General features: G+C 36.7%; 1 protein-coding gene and 1 pseudogene across 1 annotated transcript in view; both read left to right on the top strand.

Annotated features, from left to right (window-relative positions):
- Positions 1-580, top strand: part of LOC116558304 — a 1,044-nt pseudogene extending 464 nt beyond the window's left edge.
- LOC116558305 (disintegrin and metalloproteinase domain-containing protein 5-like) overlaps positions 1-6,208 on the top strand; it is a 104,086-nt gene that overhangs the window by 60,400 nt on the left and 37,478 nt on the right. The gene's annotated exons all lie outside the window — the stretch shown is intronic.

Below are 6,208 nucleotides of genomic sequence, written 5' to 3'. Positions count from 1 at the left end.
TGGAAAAAAAAAAAAAAAAAAAAAGAAAAAAAAAGAAAAAAGAAAGGAAAAAAAAAAACAAAAAAAAAAAAAAAAAAAAAAAAAGAGAAAGAAAAAAGAAAAGAAGAAATCTGGTAGGTCTTCCTCATCAAGCTCTGATTCTTCCAGCAGTTCTTCTGATTCTAAAGATGAGGATAAGAAACAAGGAAAAAGGAGAAAGAAAAAGAAAAATCATTCACATAAATCTTCTGAAAGCTCCATGTCAGAAACTGAATCACACAGTACAATAGTTTAAAAAAGAAAAAGACGTCAAAAGATGCAACTGAGAAAGAAAAGGACATTAAAAGACTCAGCAAAAAAAGAGAAAGATGTATTCCGAAGATAAACCTTTATCATCTGGGTGAGTCCTTATCAGAATCAGAGTATATTGAGGAGGTACAAGCAAAAAAAGAAGCAAGCAGTGAAGAATAAGAAAAATCAGCAGAAAAAATCAAAAAAGAAAAAGAAGAACAAGAAACGCAGTAAGAAGAAGAAAAAGAAGGCTACTAGTTCAAGTCCTGACTCACCGTCACATTAAGAAAAATCAGGATTCCCGTATAAAGAAAGTACAATGTCTGAGGAAATTTCAGCTGTGAAAACTGCAACATATTTACTAAAATGCATGAATTTTCTTGTTTTTAGAATTATCCCTGGACTATTCAGTAGCCACTCAGATGCCACTGTGTGAAAGAACCATAAATATTGCTTGCTGCTTGAACATCTATTTTTTTTTCTCTTCCAGTGCTTGATAACTCTGGGAGATAATACACTGCGATCGTACTACTGATTAAGATATTTGGGAATAAAATTAATACTTTGACTAGAAATGTCTAAGGATAAACCAACAGAAATTGAATCTGGATACATCTTTAAGATGTACTCAGAAATGACCAGATGACTCTGGTTGAAATTTTTGAAGGAGGGATTACATTAATATTTCAAAATCCTTACTCTGTAGATAAGTGTATGTATCTTTTCCCCTTTTATTTACCTGGGGAAGAAGCTTTTAGGGTTGGAGAGGGAGATGGTTTGCTATCTCTTTAGCTAGCAGAATAGTATGTCTTTGATCCTCACACATTCTGTATTGTGGACACAGTAGCCATGCTTCATGAGAATGTCAGAGCTGGCTTCCAACAGTCTTGCCCTTTACCGAGCTTAGTGTCATCCTTGCATGCTGTCATATGCTGCTTTGAGTGAACCAGAGAACCAGCCATTTGCAGTATAAGAAAACCCCAAAAGCTCTGGGATTTACCTCCACGTCAATAATAATGAATATCTTTTAGCATTAGAATGTGTTATGCCGTTTGAATTAACTTTGATTATACTTTGGCTTGGGAGAGGAATTATTGTACTTTCTAAACTTGATAGCTAAAGATTCTAAAATGCATGTTTTATACTAAGTTTTAACCAGTCAGGAACATTTTATGTAACTAGTGATAGTTTATTTTTTTTGTATGAATTTTATTTAGGCTGCAATGTTTAGCTTTTGTTTACTCCTCACTCTTGCTGTCTTAAGTTCATTACTATGTTAAATGGCCTACTTGCCAAAATATTTAGCATGGAAAAAGCAGGGTTTCATTAAAAAAAAAGCTTCATATTGTAGCTGTGACTTACTTTATCATAAACAAGTTGAATGGCAAGCCTGGTATGCTGTGTCTTATTGCCAGAATCTTAGTAAATGTAACATTTAAAAAAAAGCTTCTAGTTTTCTTTTTTTTTAATTTTTATTTATTTGTTGATTTTTTATTGTGCTTTAGGTTCTGGGGTACATGTGCAGATCATGCGGGATCATTGCATAGGTACATACATGGCAAGGTGGTTTGCTGCCTGCATCCCCACGTCACCTATATCTGGCATTTCTCCCCATATTATCTCTCCCCAACCTCCCCACCTCCTTCTGTCCCTCCCCTAGCCCCCCCAACAGACCCCAGTGTGTGATGCTCCCCTCTTTGTGTCCACGTGTTCTCATTGTTCAACACCCGCCTATGATTAAGAACATGCGGTGTTTGATTTTCTGTTCTTGTGTCAGTTTGCTGTGAATGATGGTTTCCAGATTCATCCATGTCCCTACAAAGGACATGAACTCACCATTTTTTATGGCTGCATAGTATTCCATGGTGTATATGTGCCACATTTTCCTTGTCCACTCTATCATCAATAGGCATTTGGGTTGGTTCCAGGTTTTTGCTATTGTAAAAACCGTGCCACAATGAACATACGTGTGCATGCATCTTTAAAATAGAAAGATTTATAATCCTTTGGGTATATACTCAGTAATGGGATTTCTGGGTCAAATGGTATTTCTATTTCTAGATCCTTGAGGAAGTACCACACTGTCTTCCACAATGGTTGAACTAATTTACTGTCCCACCAATAGTGTGAAAGTGTTCCTATTTCTCCACATCCTCTCCAGTATCTGTTGTCTCCAGATTTTCTAATGATCACCATTCTAACTGGCGTGAGATGGAATGTGGTTTTGATTTGCATTTCTCTAATGACCAGTGATGATGAGCATTTTTTTTATGTGTTTGTTGACCTCATATATGTCTTCTTTTGAAAAGTGTCTGTTCATATCCTTTGCCCACTTTTGAGTGGGTTTGTTTTTTTCTTGTAAATCTGTTTTAGTTCTTTGTAGATTGTGGATATTAGCCCTTTGTCAGATGCGTAGATTGCAAAAATTTTTCCCATTCTGTTGGTTGCTGGTTCACTCTAATGATTGTTTCTTTTGCTGTGCAGAAGAAATGGTTTGGCAATGCTTTTTATTAAAGGAAAATTCCACCAAGGACTTTTACCCTTTCTAGCTGCCTAAAAATTATTTCTTAATAATTCCTGTATTATTAAGGTCATAGTACCTGGTTGTAGCATGATAAGAAAAGATGCATTAAAGAGGGTAGGAAGGACAGCTTTACATTACCTGCATCACTCCTTTTTGATCCCCAGGCAGCACAGCACAGCACAGCACAGCACAGAGAAAGTTACTGTCTGCTTGGGAGAAAAAGAGGGAAGTGAGAGTAGTACCTTTTAACCAATACCAGTTCAACCACAGTAAAACCTGGCACTAGGGAGACGCCCAAGGCCCTTGAATCTTGACTGGTTCTTGTGATCTGAGCCTTCAGACCTGCCTCAGCACCAAACAGTAACCTGTTGCCCCTGCAAGATAGTCTCAAGTTTCAGCCCGCATCACCACCCACCTACTACAGCAATCTTGGGCTCTGAAAAGCCCACAGTGACAAGCAGACTTCAGCAGCTAGGAGGGTTGAATTCTAGCCCAATGTTTCAAATCTTGCTAAAATAGGGTGAGGTAAAAAGTTGGCATTAGAAGCAGACATGTATATACAGCTTCATTTACAGCTTAAAATTGTTCATTCATTCACTAATTCAGGAAATAGTTTACACCACACTATCTAGTGGCAGATAGTAAAGAGAATAAACATATAAACAAACAAACACTAAACAAGATAGTTTCAGAGAGTGATAAGTGATTTAAAAATAAAATAAAATAGGACAATAGAATAGAAAGTGAGGGAAGAGGGTATTTTAGCCAGAGTAAACAGGAATTGTCTTTCTGAGGAGTGACATTTGAGCTAAACCTTAATGAGGCTTCAGGGGATAAATGAAGCAATAGAGAGATCCTGAAAATGGGGTATGTGTAAAAAAAGTGGCCTGTTTTGCTCTAAGTTTTTGTTTTTTTTTTGAGACAGAGTCTCGCTCCGTCGCCAGGCCCCAGGCTGGAGTGCAGTGGCACAATCTCGGCTCACTACAACCTCCCGCTCTGGGTTCAAACAATTCTCCTGCCTCAGCCTCCTGAGCAGCTGGGACTACAGGCACGTGCCACCACGCCCAGCTAATTTTTGTGTTTTTACGAAATAGACGGGGTTGTTTTGCTCTAATTTAATGACTAATAGAGAAATAGTGTACCGGTTCTAGTCAATGCGACTCTTCAAGTTATTCAGCCATGATTTTTTTTTTTTTTTTTTTTTTGAGTCGGATTCTTGCACTGTCACCCAGGCTGGAGTGGTGCGCGATCTCGACTCACTGAAACCTCTGCCTCCCAGGTTCAAGTGATTCTTCTGCCTCAGCCTCCCGAGTAGCTGCAATTGCAGGCATCCGCCACCAGGCCCAACTATTTTTTGTATTTTTTTTTTAGTAGAGACGGGGTTTCACTATGTTGACCAGGCTGGCCTTGAGCTCCTGACCTCGCAATCCACCCACCTCAGCCTCCCAAAGTGCTAGGATTACAGGCGTGAGCCACCATGCCCAGCCCCAGGTTTTATTTTTATTATTATTATTTTTATTTCAGTGTTACTGATTGAGAAACTAAAGTATGTAGCTAACATTTATTTTCTAAGTATGGATTCTCTGTCAAAAATGTCAACTCAAATCATAATTAGGTAAGATGATTTGGAACTGTATTCTAAAACGTTGGTGACTGCATATTTTCACTTGTAAGTGGGAGTACACATGGACACAAATAAGAAAACAGCAGACCCCAGGGCCTAGTTGAGAGTGGAGGGTGTGAGGAGAATGAGGATCAAAAAACTGCTTATTGGGCATGATGATGGTTGCCTGGGTTACAAAATTATCTGTGCAGCAAATCCCCGTGACACACAATTTACTTATGCAACAAATCTGCGCATGTGCCTCCTGAACTTTAAAAAAAAGTTGGAAAGGAAAAAAAATGGAGATGTTAAACTGAAAAAAAGGTGGTTGACTAATCAAACAATTTTTAAATTGATTCCTGTTTTAAAGGGGATAAAAATGATTTCATTTGCATATGAATATCAGCTCCTTGAATCTACCAACAGATTTGCTATAGTGTAGTAGAAAATGGTTTACCGGACTGAGTCTATATGATGTGCTCCACCATAATTTGCTGCTCAATTCTAATGCCAGGTTATTTTGAGATGAAATATTTCATGTGCTCTTTCCAGAGACAAATCTCCTGATAGAGCAACTACATAGGATATTTGGTAAAGCTCTGGCCAGTTTGGTAATTCACTGCCTAAGTCCCAATTATTTCACTGGTGGATTCTAACAAATATTTAAAAGAGATCATACCAAAATACTCCAAGATCTTTTGTAGAAAATAGAAGAGGAAAGAACCCTTCTAAATTTATTTTATGAGAACAGTATTACCTTGATACTAATGCTAGACAAGGACATCACAAGAAAAGAAAACTATAGACCAACATCACTGATGAATATGGACGCAAAAATATCCTTCAGAAATGGCCAACAGAATCAAGAAACATAAAAGGAAGTATCCACCATGACCAAAAAGGATTATCTCAGTAATGCAAAAGTGATATAGTTAACATAACACATCATACTAATATAATAAAGGATAAGAAAGCACAAGGTAATCTCAAGTAATACAGAGAAAAGATATGACAAAATGTAACACCCATTATAGATTATTAACAAATTCTAAATAGAGGGGAAATTCCCCTATCTGATGCAAAGTATTTATGAAAAACCTACAGTTAACAACATACTAACCATAATTCTCAGTGCTCTCCACCCTAAAATTAGAATGAAAGTGAGGATGTAAGCTCTCAGTACTTCTACTAAACATTGTATTGGAGGTCCAAGAGAGTAAAATCAGGTAGGAATAAAAATTAAAATGCATCTAATTTGGAAGACAAAAAGTATAACTGTCTTTATTTGCAGATTACTTAATCCCGTGTATGTAAAATCTTAGGAAATTTACCAAAATACTTGTTTGAATAAATGAATGAATTCAGCTAAGTCACATGATACACAATTGCTATGCAAAAATGAATTTCATTTCTATATACTAGCAATGGAAAATACAAAAATAAAATTAAGAAAAGATTTTCATTCATAATAGCATAAAAATAAATACTTAGGCATACATTAAAAATACAAGATATACACAAACAACAAACAATTTCTGAGAAAAATGCAAAAACCTAAATAAGTGGTGAGATATTCCATGTGAATGAGTTGAATGATGGTATTGTTAAGACGCGATTCTCCTTTCTGCCAGGGGTCCCCAGTATTACCCCTTGGTTCAGTAAATCAGTAGGGAGACACATCACTGAACATAGAGTGTATTTATCACTATAATTTATTACAGAAAACGATATAAAGGAAAATTAGCAAAGAAAAATGGCTCATGGGTCCAGTATGAAGGAAAGTAGTCACAGGTTTCCAAGGGTCATTTCCT

This window comes from Sapajus apella, unplaced genomic scaffold (genome assembly GCF_009761245.1).
Source record: "Sapajus apella isolate SASKATOON/1434 unplaced genomic scaffold, GSC_monkey_1.0 scaffold21, whole genome shotgun sequence".
In the NCBI taxonomy this organism is placed as follows: domain Eukaryota; kingdom Metazoa; phylum Chordata; class Mammalia; order Primates; family Cebidae; genus Sapajus; species Sapajus apella.
Note: the sequence above shows the minus strand (reverse complement) of the source record. Positions and strands in the feature narration are given on the sequence as shown.